At 47.8% G+C, this 14,923-nt stretch overlaps 2 long non-coding RNA genes across 2 annotated transcripts in view; one reads left to right on the forward strand and one right to left on the reverse strand.

Annotated features, from left to right (window-relative positions):
- LOC119713710 (uncharacterized) overlaps positions 1-8,149 on the reverse strand; it is a 45,059-nt gene extending 36,910 nt beyond the window's left edge. The window contains exon 1 of the long non-coding RNA XR_005260929.2: positions 7,913-8,149. This is a non-coding gene — a long non-coding RNA (uncharacterized lncRNA). The remainder of the gene's footprint in view (positions 1-7,912) is intronic.
- On the forward strand, positions 29-10,864 carry LOC106018620 (uncharacterized). Its single transcript, XR_002404309.4, has 5 exons — positions 29-328; positions 7,778-7,974; positions 8,326-8,373; positions 9,003-9,086; positions 9,657-10,864. It is a non-coding gene; the product is annotated as an uncharacterized lncRNA (long non-coding RNA).
- The last annotated feature ends 4,059 nt before the right edge of the window (positions 10,865-14,923 follow it).

Here is a 14,923-nt window from a genome sequence, read left to right on the forward strand (position 1 = left end):
ACCCTGAAATCGATACGACATCCAAACAACATCACTCCTGCCCTCCCACATACAGAGCAGCTGTCAGCAGACATCCTAAATCAGCTCTCCTCCCCAGACACCCCTGAGCCGGTGGGCCCCCCCAGCCTGGCCGGGAGGGCTGGAGCCTCCACATTTCATCTCCTCGCGGCGTAATTCAGCCAGCAGAGCCTCACGGCACCGTGGACTCGCATTAGAGCGACTTCGTAGGCAAGATGTTAACAGCGGGGGCAGGTGGGGTCAGGGAAGCGGAGCGGTTCGCGCGTTGCCATGGCGTTTGTTGGATTAGACACCGAACACGGAGCTGCAGGTAAATGAGCTGACCCCGGCGAGCCCCACAGCACCCGCCCCGGGGAGCTCTCGTGGGCAGATGCTGTGTGGATGGCTGTCTGTCCGTCCGTCTGTCCTTCCCCTGCCTTAAACCTCCTTGCAGTGCTGGGATGCGAGGCATCGGCCCTGATTGCTCACTTTGCTTCATGCCCACACAGCCTGGAGCTCTTGCCTTGGTCTCACCACCCCATTTCCACTCAATTCCCCATGGGGTGTCCGGTAGCACCCTCGTTACCCAGCCACCCATCCTTGCTCTGCTTGAACCTCACCACATGAGGCTTCTCCTCGCTCCTCCACACACATCCACTGGGCCGGTCCCTTCCCTGTCCACATTGCTACAGCTGAAGGACATCCCTCACCATGCAGGGCACCTGGTGTGGGTTCAGCCTAGGGCTCCTCTTTGGCCCTTGTCACCCGAAGCCCCATCGTCTCCCCCACGGGGCAGCCAGCATGCTGTCCACGCTGACCCCCAGCCCTAACCCCACTTTCAGGATGATGCTCGAGTGGACAGTCTGGCCCCGTATGGAAAGCAGCCCTTTTGTCTGCTCTCCTCCCTTTTCTTGTAGCCTCTGCAGATTCTCCAAGGACGTTTCAAGGCATAATTATAGCGCTAAATATTATTGCCAGAGCTTGTCTGACCGTCTCATAATCCTGTGGGTGCTGCTCAGTGAAGCTTCTCCGTAACCCCATTACAGCTCAAGGCTCTCGGGATGGCAGGGGCGGAGGGGGAGGAGGTGGGACAGAAATGTAGCACCACCGGCCTCGCATCCCTCCCCAGGAAAGGATCAAGCAGCCGGCCCAAGGAAAGAGATTGATTTGTGTGGAACTTTGTGTGTCAAACCATGTGTGACGAGCACAGAGATTTGTTTGACATCTCTTTCCCAGCAAGGTCAAGTTGTGCTTTGTGGCTGCTGACTCAGGCAGCCGGGGTGCTGCCAGCCTCCTGGGAGGGCAGACACTGCCTAACATGCTCACCACCACACCGAGGGGTTCACTGCTGACCACAGGGATGAAGTCTCACTCCCTGACGTCTCTGGCTGCCCAGTTCCATGCCAGCTGCATCCCAGCATCTGCAGCAACAGCATGCAATGTGCCTGCTTCAGCCAATGCGCTTCTATTTGCCAGACCAGTAAGTGTTTCCCCACCTCCTCCCCCATCATTTATTCATGCAGCAGCATTCGCTCAGAGTTGGGAAAGTTTTCTGCATGGACCCCTCCGGAATAAAACACCACAGAGCCATTTGCCAACTGGAGACATAAAAGGAGGAAATATCATGCAAGTAGCAAAGGTTTTTACAGCCTCTGAGTTGCTCCCTCAGGGTGCTTCCCTTCACTGGGACATCTTCCAGCCATGGATGGAGCAGCACGGTTGCCCAAATGGGTTTCTTATTTACCTTTGGGTTCAAGGTCCCTGTGGGAGTGCTCCATCACAAGGCAGCGAGCACTCATCTCACATGCCAGCTGGAAAACGGGCCTCTGCTCTTAACATTATTTATTTTTTATAGACAAAGCTGTGGCCCTGGACTTTTTTTTTAATTAAAAAAAAAAAAAAAAAAAGCTTATCCATCATGTACTTCTATCCTGCCAGTAATCAAGCCAAGAGGAGAATGGTCTGTTGGGACAGAAGCAGAATTTATTCTGTAGCCTCAGTGCTGAAGATGAAGTGACAGGCTGGTGGTGGGAGATCCCAGCCTGTTCCTACCCGCAAAGGCCAGGAGGGGCTGCACCCTGCAGAGCTGCTCCCCATGGCTGGGTGCCTGCAGCTGCTGGGGGCACACCAGCCCCAAGGGGCACATGGCATGGGACTTCTCAATGGCACCAAACGCCCCATCCTCTGGTGACTGCAAAGAGGACCTGGGGAGAAGCAAGCACTGAAGCCGTCTCCCCTGTGCCCAGCAAGCCCAGGGGCATTTTCATCATTTTTCATAGCCTTCATGTTTTCTGCATATTTCCCTATTCAGCATTCAGAGAGCAAGACCAATGTGAGAGGACGCACGCACCCCCTCTGCAAAATTCAAGAGATGAGCAAACAGAAAGCAAGAAACACTGGATTCCTCCTCGTCCCTGGAATCAAAAAGAACATGCCATCATCGTGTACCAAGCTAAGCCAGAGAGCCTTAAGTACATCAAGTGTTTTATTTAGTGTATCTGGAGAGAGAACAACTAAAATAACTGAGTTCAGGGATAAGGCCAAGATTCCTGCGGATTCAGAGAGCTGAAACTATCAATACAAGAGCTCAGAGTGATTTTCATGAATCAGACTAGCAATGTCAGATCCTCTCCTCTCAGTTGGAAAGAGAGGACTGAGAAAGCTTTTTTCCTTTTTTTTTTTTTTTCTTTTTCTTTTTCCTCAAATGACTCTCCATCTCCGAAAGAGCCTGCATTGCCCCCAGGCTCTCAGCCATCACGCTGAGCCCACTCCGCCTGGTGCTGGCAGGAGTTACCAGCTGCCCTCCCCACTGCAGCCCCCATTGCTGTGGGGCCAAGGACTGTCTGTGGTCAAACACCTGTGCACAATGACCAGCCTGCACGCTAAACCCGGGTGCACACCTACAGGAATGGCAATTTCCACCCAGTCTCAGATCCACGCGTGGCCACGGACACACAGGATGGCGAGCAGAGGCGCACACCCCCACATCCTGCCAGCAGCCAACTGCGTGCTTGTGGTTACACTGCTCGTGGCTGAGAAAAAGGCATCGCCTCGTTTTAGCACAGCATTAAGTTTCAGACATACTAATCTGTCATTGTCTTTTCTTCTTTGATCTCAGAGCAAACCTCAGAGCCATTATGTCTTTGCAAGGAAAGGAACAGAAACACTCTAGGCTACCGAGGTAGATTTTTGCTTTGTTGAGCTTTTCCTCCTCTGTAAGGATGTTGGAAAACAAAGTTAGATATAAAATCCCTTAAATTATTTGAAGAATAAAAAGGCCTCCATGCATGCCAGGCAGGCATTAGGGGAGTGGGGGGAAGAGCCAGCTAAAAAGCTACCGCTGAGCATATTAAAGAATGGCATTATCAAGTGGAACAGACAAGACATGTATATAATGCGTAAGTAGTGTTTGCTGCTTCTCCAAACAACTCATAGATCACTAGGACACGAGCTCCTAGGAAGAGCAAAGAGAAAAGAGAGAGGAACGCGTGATAGCATCAGAAGGGACGTGCCTGGTGCTGAGAAACAGAAAAAGACTTATCAAAGCCTGGGATCTAGATGCGGTTTGGTGATGCTTGCTGACGTCTGGAATAAGTGTGCAGACCCCGAGGACCAGTGTGGCAGGAGGAAGCACCTGTCCTGCAGGGCAGTGGCAGCTCGGCAGAGACCTCCAGAGCTTTTCCCCCAGATCCATGGGACACATCTGGTGGCAGAGAGCTGGGATGAGGCTTTTGCATGCTTGTCTTGGACATAAACAAACAAATCTCAACCGGAGCATTGCTTCGGCAGTTTCTATCCCCCCAAGCACAGTTGTAGGTTCCAGTTCAGGAATGGGGTTGCAACAGCCAGCAAGCAAAGGCTGATGAAGCTGCACTTATGTGAAGCGTAAAAGGGATTAAAATTCATTAATACCCTACAAATTAAGTACTAACGATAGCACCGGAGTTTAAATGAGAACCTGAGATATGAATTGCCACATTCGCCCAGGCCTTTTAGCTTTCTCCCACCTAGCAGCATTGTTGTCACTGTTCCAAGCCAGCACTTTTTAATATGCGATGACAGCAGCAGCGCTGACCCCAGACAATGAATAGGGCCTAATAGTTAAGCATTAATCTGCCAAAAGAATGACCTTCAACCACTAAAGAAGAGATGTTTTTAAAAACTCATAAGTGTGAGAAAGGTTCATTTGCTTTCTCATTTAGCATATTAAAAGGGTATTATTGCTACAAACAAGAAATCTAAATGAGCCCCCAGTTGAAGCTTTGGATAACACTTCAGATTAAAGGTGCAGGGCAATGATTAACATGCAGTGTATAAACCATTTATCGTTCATAAACAAGGCAAGACACATTTTCTCTTATCACAAGTGATGGAAGGTCCATAGCGACGCTGCACAGAGACAAAGGAGTAATACAGAGAGGTGGACAGCACGGGGGAAAACGCATGGATCTGGCGGGCTGTGGTGGCCACCAGCCCCAGCAGAACACAGAGCTCAGCAGGAGGTGGTGGATCTCCACACAGCCTCTCCTGTGCAGAAACCCCAGGGAGAGCAGAGCACCCTGAGAGCAGCTCCGAGGTCGGCTGCCTCCCTGCAGGGCTGCAGTATGGCAGACCACTGCTCTACCACCGCCAGGTTGGCTGTTTTTTGCTGAACAGCTTTATTCTATGGTTGGTTATCAGTGACCGAGTGTGCCAACAGCCCATTTTAATTAATTAGACTGAAGGAGGCAGGTTGTAGTATGAGAGTTCTGCAAGGGACACAGTCCAGGTTCCTTGAGAACTTGCAGGAGCATGAGGTGCACCCTGCCAGCACGACTGGGACCAGCCCTGGACACTGGGACAAGCTGGAGCCCTCAGCTGCCACTTCCCCAAATCTTCAGAGATCTCTTGCCAAGGCAAGAGACCTGAAAGCTCTTATTAGACAGGCAGGGGTGCAATGGGCTGCCCCAAGGGAACCTCCTGTCCCACCTGAACAGGTCCAACCCCTAGGCTGCTAGTCACCAGCCCTGGAGCTGGCAGAGAGCAGGGACAAGCAGCTCCACCGTTTACTCTGCCATGGCAGGAGCTGCCCTCATCCCACGGCAGGGATCTGCACCGAGTGGCTCCCCAGGGAGCTGCTCGCAGCCGCTGCAGCTCAGAGCACACCAGAGGCCTGATCCACATATGCTAGCAGCCCTGAAAGGCTGCCTTGCTCCTTCTACCTTTATCGGGGTTTTCTCTTCTCCTTGTGAATTTGCAAAACCCTCTTAGCCAGAAAGCCCGAGTTGTGTGACTTTCATATCTCACCTTCTAAATAGATTTGTCAGCCATGCTGTAGCTATGACAGCTCCCGACTCCTGCTCCCTGGATTTTGGAAAGCATAAAAACAGCTAAGGGCAAAAACTCACAAGTCAACTTAGAGCTGTGAATCCCTCCCCCACGCTATTTTTGTGACAGAGAAGGGAGAAAAGGAGATGGAAAAGGTCTTGCTAATACAACCTAGGAGAGAAACAAGATTGTTATTATTTGTGGGTTTTAGATTAATGTTTTCAGACTTCCTGTGCTTCCTTTAAGTACATCTGATTAAAGGTTACTGCACAGAGAGAGGCAAGGTCCTCTCGGAGATGGCTGTCCCCATCCTGAACGATGCAGACCTGCGCTGCCCTGAAACGCACTGGCTCCCTTCCTTCCTTCCCCATTTGAATGCAAGGATGCTATGGGAAGTGGAGCCTTGGAAAGCTCCTACGACTGAGAAATCCGTCACTTTAATTACCCTCTTACACTGTATTTATCTCAATGAAAGGTCCCTTGCTCCTTTGTCACTGACTGGCAGGGTTAGCAAAAAGAACTGGGGATGATCTATATGTTTATTTATTTCCACAGCCCCACCACAGGAAACAGAGCCTCCCCCGAGCTTTTACCATGGCTCACGAGGTTACAAATCCTGCTCATCCCTGACAGATGGAGGATGCAAGGAGTGAAAGCAAAGCAAAAGGGCTCTCTGGTTCCCACTCTCCAGGATGGTACAGGTTTCCTGCCTGGCCTTTAGCTCAGCATTCCTGGGTCACAGGCAAGATGCAAAGAGCTGGAGGGAAATCCCTTTTCTTGTATTAAAACTGTGCTCAGCTGAACAGGAAAGATGCAAAATCCTCCCCTTGTTCCTAACCCAGCCCACTAAATGTCTCTGAAGTTATTTTCTTCCTTTCTGTGTTTTTCAGCTGGAAGGAGAAGTATCATTTCCATGTGAATTTGCCATATTTTTGTCACCACTTGGGTGGTGTCCAGTGTGGGTCCCACCACGCAGTGAGGCTCATGAAAAAAGGCAGAAGAGCCCCTGAAACGGCCCTGGGCTGGTCTAGGAGCTCAGCCAGGACAGACTGGGAGGCGATGGATCAGGCATTGGGATGAGTGCTGGCCTCCCTTTGCAGAGGAGCAAGCAAGGAAGAGCTGCGTGCGCAGAAAGCAGTGAGGAGCAGCAGAGGGCAGGGAGGGCAGCGTGGATCTTTCTCAGTCCCCGGAGTGCTGCTGTCTGTGGCAGCCCCAGCAGCCGAGAAGCACTTTCTGCTGTGACAGGGTTTTTTCTGTGATTGACCCCAATTACAGAAGTCAGACCACATGGGCTGAGTGCGTCACTCACGTCAGCCCGGCAGCTGCTCAGTGCCTGAAAACCCAGCTACCCAAATACATGTGAAATGAAGGGCACTGCCAGCAGCAGGAGCCGGGCAAGTGCTGGCAGGGAGCAGGCTCTGCCTGGCCGTGGGCACCAGCTATGGTGCAGCATCTCTGACAGACCCCAGTGCCCCGACCTGCCCGCATCCCTGCCCACCCACATCCACCAGGCTCCGGGACCCATCAAGCAGGGCAGGCAGGGACACCTACTTGTTTGAAGCTTTTCCATTAACTTAACACAGTTCGATTATTTTCACCGTGACATCGCAAAAGCAGAACATCAGAAGTGTAGAAAGGCAATGTTCACGGCAATTAAGGACCCCACAACCCGTCAGACCTGGCTGCCTGCCTCCGAGCACAGCCCTGCTCGCTCCGTGCATTGCAAGGGAGCTCAGAAACCATCACACGAGCCCCGTGGAGCACTGTGCCTGCAGCCCACCTGAGGCTGCTTCGGTGCAGCACACAGCTGGCAGCACGTCTGTGCTCTTTGCAAATGCAGAGTGGTGGAAAAAGTAGAAGTTTTTGTTTTGCTTTCAAATCTTCGGTGCAGCTGAGTCATTTAGGAGCATGGGTTATGCAAGGCATCGGTGGGTGCATTCCCCAGAGGCCTTGCTCATAAACACAGAAGGCTTGTTTGTATGCAAAGAGTCTCTAGACCACCACCAAAAGTCATCCAGAACATGCATCTCCTAACAAACACGTTAAATAAACGCCTGCCCAGACAATATTTATCAACAGTCCTAAGCCAACTGTTCTGCACTGTACCACAATATCGTACCATGCCAAATGCAGTGTACTCACAAGCAAATTAATCTGTTTCTCCTAACATTTAAGTGCAACAACAAATCAGTCTGTGTAGCAAATTGCTTTATAAACATTTGGGGATAAATACACTTTCTCAGCTTCAATCCTAGTGTGTTTCAGAGCAGCAACCTACCCTTTGATGGGCAAAGAGCAAACGATAAATCCTGGAGACTTAAATAAACCTGCACGACCAACTCTTGAAATGCTGTAGAAGCTATCTGCATGCCCAGCTGGAGCATGAGCTCCTGGACATTGGGAAACAGACAAAAATAAATCCAACCAACCAACCAACACTACATTGAACACCTTTTTTGTTTTACTTCTACAGGCCTCAAGCTTCTAAACAATGCCAACAACAGACAGTATTAGGGACTGCATGCACATGGACTGAAGGTACACTTTAAAGAACCACAAAAATCACATTTCTGCTGTATAAATGGAAAATAAAGACAAAGAGACTCACCGAAATTCACAGAAGTCCCTGGAAGAGCACCATGTTGCACCCAGCTCTGAAAGCAAGCTCTGGTGAGTTGGGTGAGTCCACGATGAGAGGACTTAAGTAACCTCACCTGCCCCCAAGTAAGGCAGCCTCATTGCTCATTTTGTCATCTGCCCCTCGTTACTTAGCTTCAAGCAACTGGGGTCCTGCTGTCTTTCTTGTGGTGCTCATGGAATAACACAACCTAGACACCCTCATCTCCCTTCTTCCTTGTCCCTCTCATTTCTTCCCACTTTGTACTACTTTTCTGTGTCACTCTACTTTATCTGCATTTTCTGTAAAGCAGAAATTATACTCTGCTAAAAGACACTTTTTTATTATAATTTCATTCCGCTGTTATTAATACCTGATTTGATTTCATTTGTTCCATTTTACAGCTTGTCTCCTGCAATTGCCTGGCTTTAGAAACAGTTTTATCTGAGCAGGTGAGGCAGATTATAAATAAATTTGGTATTGCACCTTGTATTTTAAGCAAATTTGAGACTTTCCTGATTAGGTGCCTTGCACGGGAGAACCTTGTTCAGTCAGATAATTGCAACCTCGATTCTTTATCCTCTTCTTTTGTTCTCATCCCCCCTTGGCAAAGCTGCAATCTTGCACGAGAACATTAGCAGACAAAACCCGTTGAAAATAACTCTCCAGAAAAAATCTAATTTACTTTTTAATCTGGTTCGGAAATTTGCCAGCAAAACTTCCACAGACAAGCACAGCCTTTTATTACTACTTATCATACTGGCTGGATTTTCACTCCTGATTTGGATAATGTAGCGGGGACTGTGGAGAGTGTGTGTGTGAAGAGATGAAGGGAGAAATCTTTTGATATATTATTTATTTGATACAATCTTTCCTCGATAAGATCAGTAAGCAGAGGACAAAACTGTGACCTTATCCACTTCAACTGCTTATGTTATGAAACAACAGGCATATATATTTTCATTTCACTTATTTTGTAGGTTCTTTTTTAATTTATTTTCACGTATATATACACACATTTATGTATGTATATAGTATTCCTGCTGGGGAAAGAACTTATTGCACTTGTTTCCTCATGAAGCCCGTCTGGACAAAGAGGATTTGATTACATTTGTGATTCAAAGATTGTCTTGTCAGCAGAAGGAACACGTGGCTGTGGCACTCCGTAAGTAGCCGATACTGAAAACATTGCTTGCTGAGGCCATTACAGGGTTCGTTTAACAATACGGCTAATAAGCACCCACCACAAAGGCTGGGAACGTGTTCCATGCATCATCTTTCTGGACAAACCAGAGAGAAGGCAAGCATATGCTTGAATGCACGGCGCCCATAGTTTGCAGTTAAATCATTAGGCTGAAGTTCATAAGATCTGCAGCAATCCTGGCTCTGCCATAACATTTATTTTGTAGAAGTAGACAAGTAGCATTAATGCCCTGTGCTCCTACACCTGGTCTGTATGCCAAAGGCATCCTATTTTTCACCCTTTTTCCTTACAGCCTGGTTTAATCAGTCAGCGCCAAGGGGCAGGGTCTGTTTCTCCTCACCCACCCAAGGCTTTGCATGAAGGGCTGTGGGTTCTCGGCTGGCCTCAGGGCCCGGCTGTCACACCACACACCCTGTGCAGCTCAGTCTGGCTTCTTTAATTAGGTGGATTCTCTGGTCAAACCTAGCTCAGATGCTGAAGTTTATGCATAAAAGTTTTTTTTTTTTTTTTCCTCTCTCTTTTGCTTTTCAGAACTATGCCTCCTGTGGGAAGTGTAAATATAGAAAGATGACAACATGTGCATTAATGCTCGTTAGAATGTCATCATTATATTCTGCAAAGTGTCTGCTGAAGGGATCCCTAAAGGACACTTAGAAATGAAGCAGCTGCTCCGGATTTGTTCCAGCTCACATCTCGAAGAAAATGACATTGAGATAAATACAGCATTGTGAGCGTCTTCTGAGCAGGAGGGGAGAAACGAGAGGGGAAGATTTCCTTTTGTAACAGGCCCAAAGCAGGACTGCAGCGTACTCCAGACTTCCTCACCCTCTGCCTTTGTAACATGAATCGGATGCTGCAGTGTTTGTGGTGGTACCGATGGGCCCACCCTTCTGGATGGTGCAAGGGGGGTGCAGCTTCCCCAGGCAGCTCTCATCCAGACCCTGATGTGTGGAGGTTGGTGGGAGCTCAGGCACCGCAACCAGCCAGTCGCTGCTCTACAGCCAGGAAAGCTGAAGGGAGAGCTGCTTGAGCCCAGCACGTATGGTTGTCTTTACAACAGCTTGAATCCACGTGAGAGAGGCTTCTCCTACAGCCCGTTCTTGTCTGTCACACGTGGATCATGGTGTGCTCCTTGTCTTAAGAAGATGGATAAGGAGAAACCCAGAAAAAATAAAATGGTTTCTGTGAAATACGTCTCTGACTTCATTATCTGTGGTCATAAGCTTTTCTTCTGCTGTCAGAACTAAGGAGACAATGGCGTGAAGCAGAACATTAGTTGCAACAAAACATTGCGCTCTATTTCTTTCCAACCTTTTCAAGGTTTTGAAACTCCAGCCACAAAAGGCTCAAGCTTCACATATACGGAAATGCTGTAAGACAACAGAGCCTTTGGGGATTTCACATTCTTTGGAAAAAAATATGAAAATAAAAATTTAAAAGATAGCATATACGTGACCAAACTCTCATATGTATTTTAAGCCAGATTGTTATCTGGTGTGAAGCAGAACAAGCTCACTGACTTCACTGGAGTAAGCAGATTTTTACAACAAAACCTTTGAAACTACAATACTTACAGATGAGCCCCAAATGCCCCAGATCATAGGATGGTACCATTTTGTACCCTGCCCTTGTCTGCATGATGCCATGAGAAGGGAATTCAGAGAGCGCTCTGCACGATAATCTCCCCCTCACGCCTGTTTGCATTCACAGAGAAAGCCTTGAAATAAAAATGTACAGTCCCAAGGGCACTTACTGCAGAAAAGAGAAAGGTTAAGAACTGTGATTGACCATGAGAAGATCCAGAGTCTTACATTACCTAGAGACCTTGCTCGCTTTCTCTGTATTAATGCCCAGCAAATAAAGAAAAAAACCATTGTCTTCAATTTCCCCATCTCGTAAGAACCCGTATCGTGTCAAGTATCATATTCACAAAGCAGAGTTTTTCTATTCAAAAATAACAAATAGATCATTTTCTTGGAGCAGATTTATTGAAGCTCACAGAGGGAGAGGCACCCCCTTTCACAGATAACAGAATCGTCTTTTTCACTTTTTCACCCAAGAAAACAGGGAAGACAGGAAAGATCAAGTAACACGAGAAGCATTATCAGTTAACCATTAGGAACCATTTCTTGTTCTGTGTTAGTACTGAAATGATGCTTCAGCATGCCATTAAAAGGGGATGAATACATGCTGCAGAAATGGGAAATAAAGAGACAGGGTCCCCAAGGCAACAGATGATCCTCCTGTCCTTTTTTCTAAAATGAACAACTAATGCTGATCCTGAATTCGTGGTCCTATTCCAATTGGTTGAATCGCCTCCTGTGCCTCCAGATTTGTTTTCTCATCCATAAAAAGAGAATACAGAATTCTTTGCTGCTTCTTCAAAATTGCTATGTGGAGTTTTTGGACGTAGATTAAGCAGCCAATGTGTTTCCTGCCACAGGTGGCTGCATTTCAGTAATAGGTTCATTGTATTTCTATAGGAGTTGCATTTTATTTTCAATTTTTAATTGCAGAACATCAGTGTGAGATTGCCACATGATAGATATATTAAGATTGCAAAGTGCCCAGCAAAGTCCTTCAGCTGAATGACAAACACATGAGTTCATTTCCATTATTATTTACCACTGAAGCCTGGAAATGGCATTCTAAATCCTATAAAACTGTGTTCAGATTTACCACTTTCTCATCTTCAAGATCTTTTGCTGGCAGATCCTATTAGCAATGTGCTGACTTTTGGGACATTTTTTCCTCAAAATAAAATTATCCACAAGTCTCTATCTTGCTAGCACCACCTACTTCAAGATTTAAGTAAATACATTACATACCCTATCTGCATTTGGTTTTATGGGTTCTAGCCCAATTATTATTTTTTTTTTTTCTCCTTCTCTGCCAAAAGAAAAAATTGCTTTGAAAATAACCTTCCATATTCTGATGCCATTGGCTGTCAATCTGCTTAGTAACTTGCACATCACTAAGTTGAATATAGTTTGTTTAAGAAGTGTCTCTCACTCAAGAAATGGCCCTTTGGCACTATTCAGACCTGGCAGCTCTGTTCCAGCACTGAGGAACTGCGGGGTTTGCAGCCCTGCCCTGGAACAAGCTCTCCCACAAAATGAAACCAGAGGAGCCAGTCCTCAGAGGGAGATGCAGATACTGTGCTCCAGCCCCACGAGCCACAGATGCGGTCACATCCATGGCGTTTGCAGAGGCACAGGGGGAACAGCAAAGGCTGCCAGGAGCAGGAGCAGCAATGGTGCCCAGCAGATGCTGAAAGGGTGCACGTGCTGTGACATCGTGTTGCTTGGGGGGAGGCTAGAGGGCAGAGGAGGCCAAAAAGTTTTCAGGAAACCTTATCCCTGACCAAAAAAATTTACATTTGATCAACACACACACTTAAAAACACATGAATTTACATCCTGCTTTGGAGAAGTGCAGACCAGCATTTATCATGGGTTTTGGCACTCTAGGGTCATGCTCTTGGGTGAGGACATCAAGCACCACCACAAGGCAGGTAGCTGCAACGGCTCCAAGCCCCCAGCAGCAGCAGCATGGTGCTGTGTAGGCACGGTGCTGGGGTGGTACTGGGCTTCAGGAACAAGATCTGGGGCTTGCTGGGACAGGCAAAGAGAAAAGCTTAGCAAGCAGCCTGAGACAGAGCAGAGGAGAGAGCAGAGAGCATTGATTAGTGGCTGTAAGCATAAAGGGTGGAAAGGGCCAAAAGAAGAAAGGAATAAAGAATAAAGGGAGAAGGGGTCTTTGAAGGAAAAAGAGTGGATGCAGATTAGGGAGGAATAAAAAAAAAAAAAAGAAAAAAGAAGAAAAGAAGAAGAAATCAAAGAGCACCATCATTAATGGATCTTACCCAGGAAGAAACATCCAGCCAAAGGGACTATCTTTTCCTCCCTTTACATCAAGTAAACAATTCCCTTTAATTAGAAAACATGTATTTTGGACACATCCCCAGTAGCCTGCCCTTGAAAAGGACTGAGCTCCAGAGGAAATGGAAATGAACAGTGGTGATGCTACAGCAGCAGAGCGGTTACGGGAAATACTGCCACCAAAACACAGCAAGCCGAGAGGCAAAGCTCCTGCCAGGCTCTGGGCTTGCTCTGCTGTGGTGGTATTGCATCAGTCATCGAGACAGGCTGGAAGCACCACAGCTCAGTCTTTCTGGATTACAGACTGCTGTATTCCAATCTGGATTGCAGGTAACCCTGCTCATTTAGAAATGAGCTGCAGTCACAGGAAAAACATTTCATACACATGTTAAATAATTATTTACATGTATGCATACACATATAGACACAGGAACAGATCATCCAGTCAAGACTCATCGATAATAACTAACACCGGTGGTGTTTCCTTACATACGAATGGAATCTCACCAGGTCGTGGAGGGACCAGAACCATTCAACCTGATTTCACATCGCTCAAGGTGTGAGGGGGGGAAAAAGACCTGCCCTCAGCACGCACTGTGTTAGTACTTTTGAGCATAGGACGGACACAGAGCAATTCTCCCATGCTGAAATTTGTCTTTGTTACAAGTTGGAAATGAGGTATTTCCAAATTCTTTGTGGAAAAAAGTTACCCTTCCAACAGATGCTTTCCAGTGATCAAAACATTGGAGTTTCCTGGTTGACATACACCATTTAACAAATTTCAAGTGAAAAAATCTATTTCCAAATGAAATATTGCCATGCTGTAATCCAGTACTGTTGAAACTTTTCAATACTGCTGGAACATTTCTTCCTCTTTTATTTCTTGCTTAAAATGAAATGATCAAAAATGGCTTTTTTTCTTTCCTTCTTCTATTTCTTAAACAATATTGTGTTCCTGGAGATCGGGCACCAGAGGAGCCTCTGCCTGCCTCTCCTCCCTCCCTTTTTTCAGCCTCCTCCTGGGAACCTGACTCGGTCATGTTTCTTGTCACACAGACGGTAAGTACATGAGTGACAGGCACGTCACCGTGTGAGTGACAGGCAGCTCAGCAGTTAACAGCTCAAAGATATAGAGGAATGCAGCGAGTGCCAGACTGGATCAGACCTGAGGTCCAGCTAATCCAAAACACCGATCCAACAGCAGTCAGTCCCCGCCGCTCCGGAGGCGGACAGGGAAGCCAAGCAAGAGGCACAGAGCTAGCTGCTGTCAGGGCAGGAACGGCTGCGGGAGGTGATGAGGAACCAGGCGGTCAAAATACCTTAAAATGAAGGATATGACTCAAGGCAAAACTGTGTGACAGCCAGAACACCGCGCGTGTGAGCTGGCTGGCAGGGCACTGCTGATCGGGCTGGGGAACGGAGCAGCACCAGAAAATGAGGAAAGGTTTGGCTAGGGCAGGTGCCCCCAAAGCCCCTGGGTATATGTCTTAGTGTCTTTAGTCCCCTTCCCTTCCAAACCTGAGAGCGCTTCTCATTCAGTGGTCTTTCGGTCATTTCCTGGGTGAAAACCCCTAACTGCTGGAGCAGTCCTCACGCTGTCACCGCGATGACAGGAGGCGGCGAGCCTGGCACCCCTCTGTCACTGCACTTGGCCATTCCTCCCCTTTGCCCTCAGCAACACCGGGCAGCTCGGCTGCACAGCAAGGGGTGCAGCTCTGAAAAATTGGGGAATATTGCTACAAAAGGCTCCAGCTGGTAGCACCCCGCTACCACTGGGGTCTCTTGCGAGCGCAGAAGCGCCTGTTTGTCAGCCTGAGAGCTCTGCCAGGCGAAGGCTTTCACGCCGCAGCAGGCAGGCTGGGAGGAGTGAGCCTAATTAGATGTCTCCAGATTGATGATTATACCTCTGCTCAGAGC

This window comes from Anas platyrhynchos, chromosome 25, assembly GCF_047663525.1.
Source record: "Anas platyrhynchos isolate ZD024472 breed Pekin duck chromosome 25, IASCAAS_PekinDuck_T2T, whole genome shotgun sequence".
Classification (NCBI taxonomy): domain Eukaryota; kingdom Metazoa; phylum Chordata; class Aves; order Anseriformes; family Anatidae; genus Anas; species Anas platyrhynchos.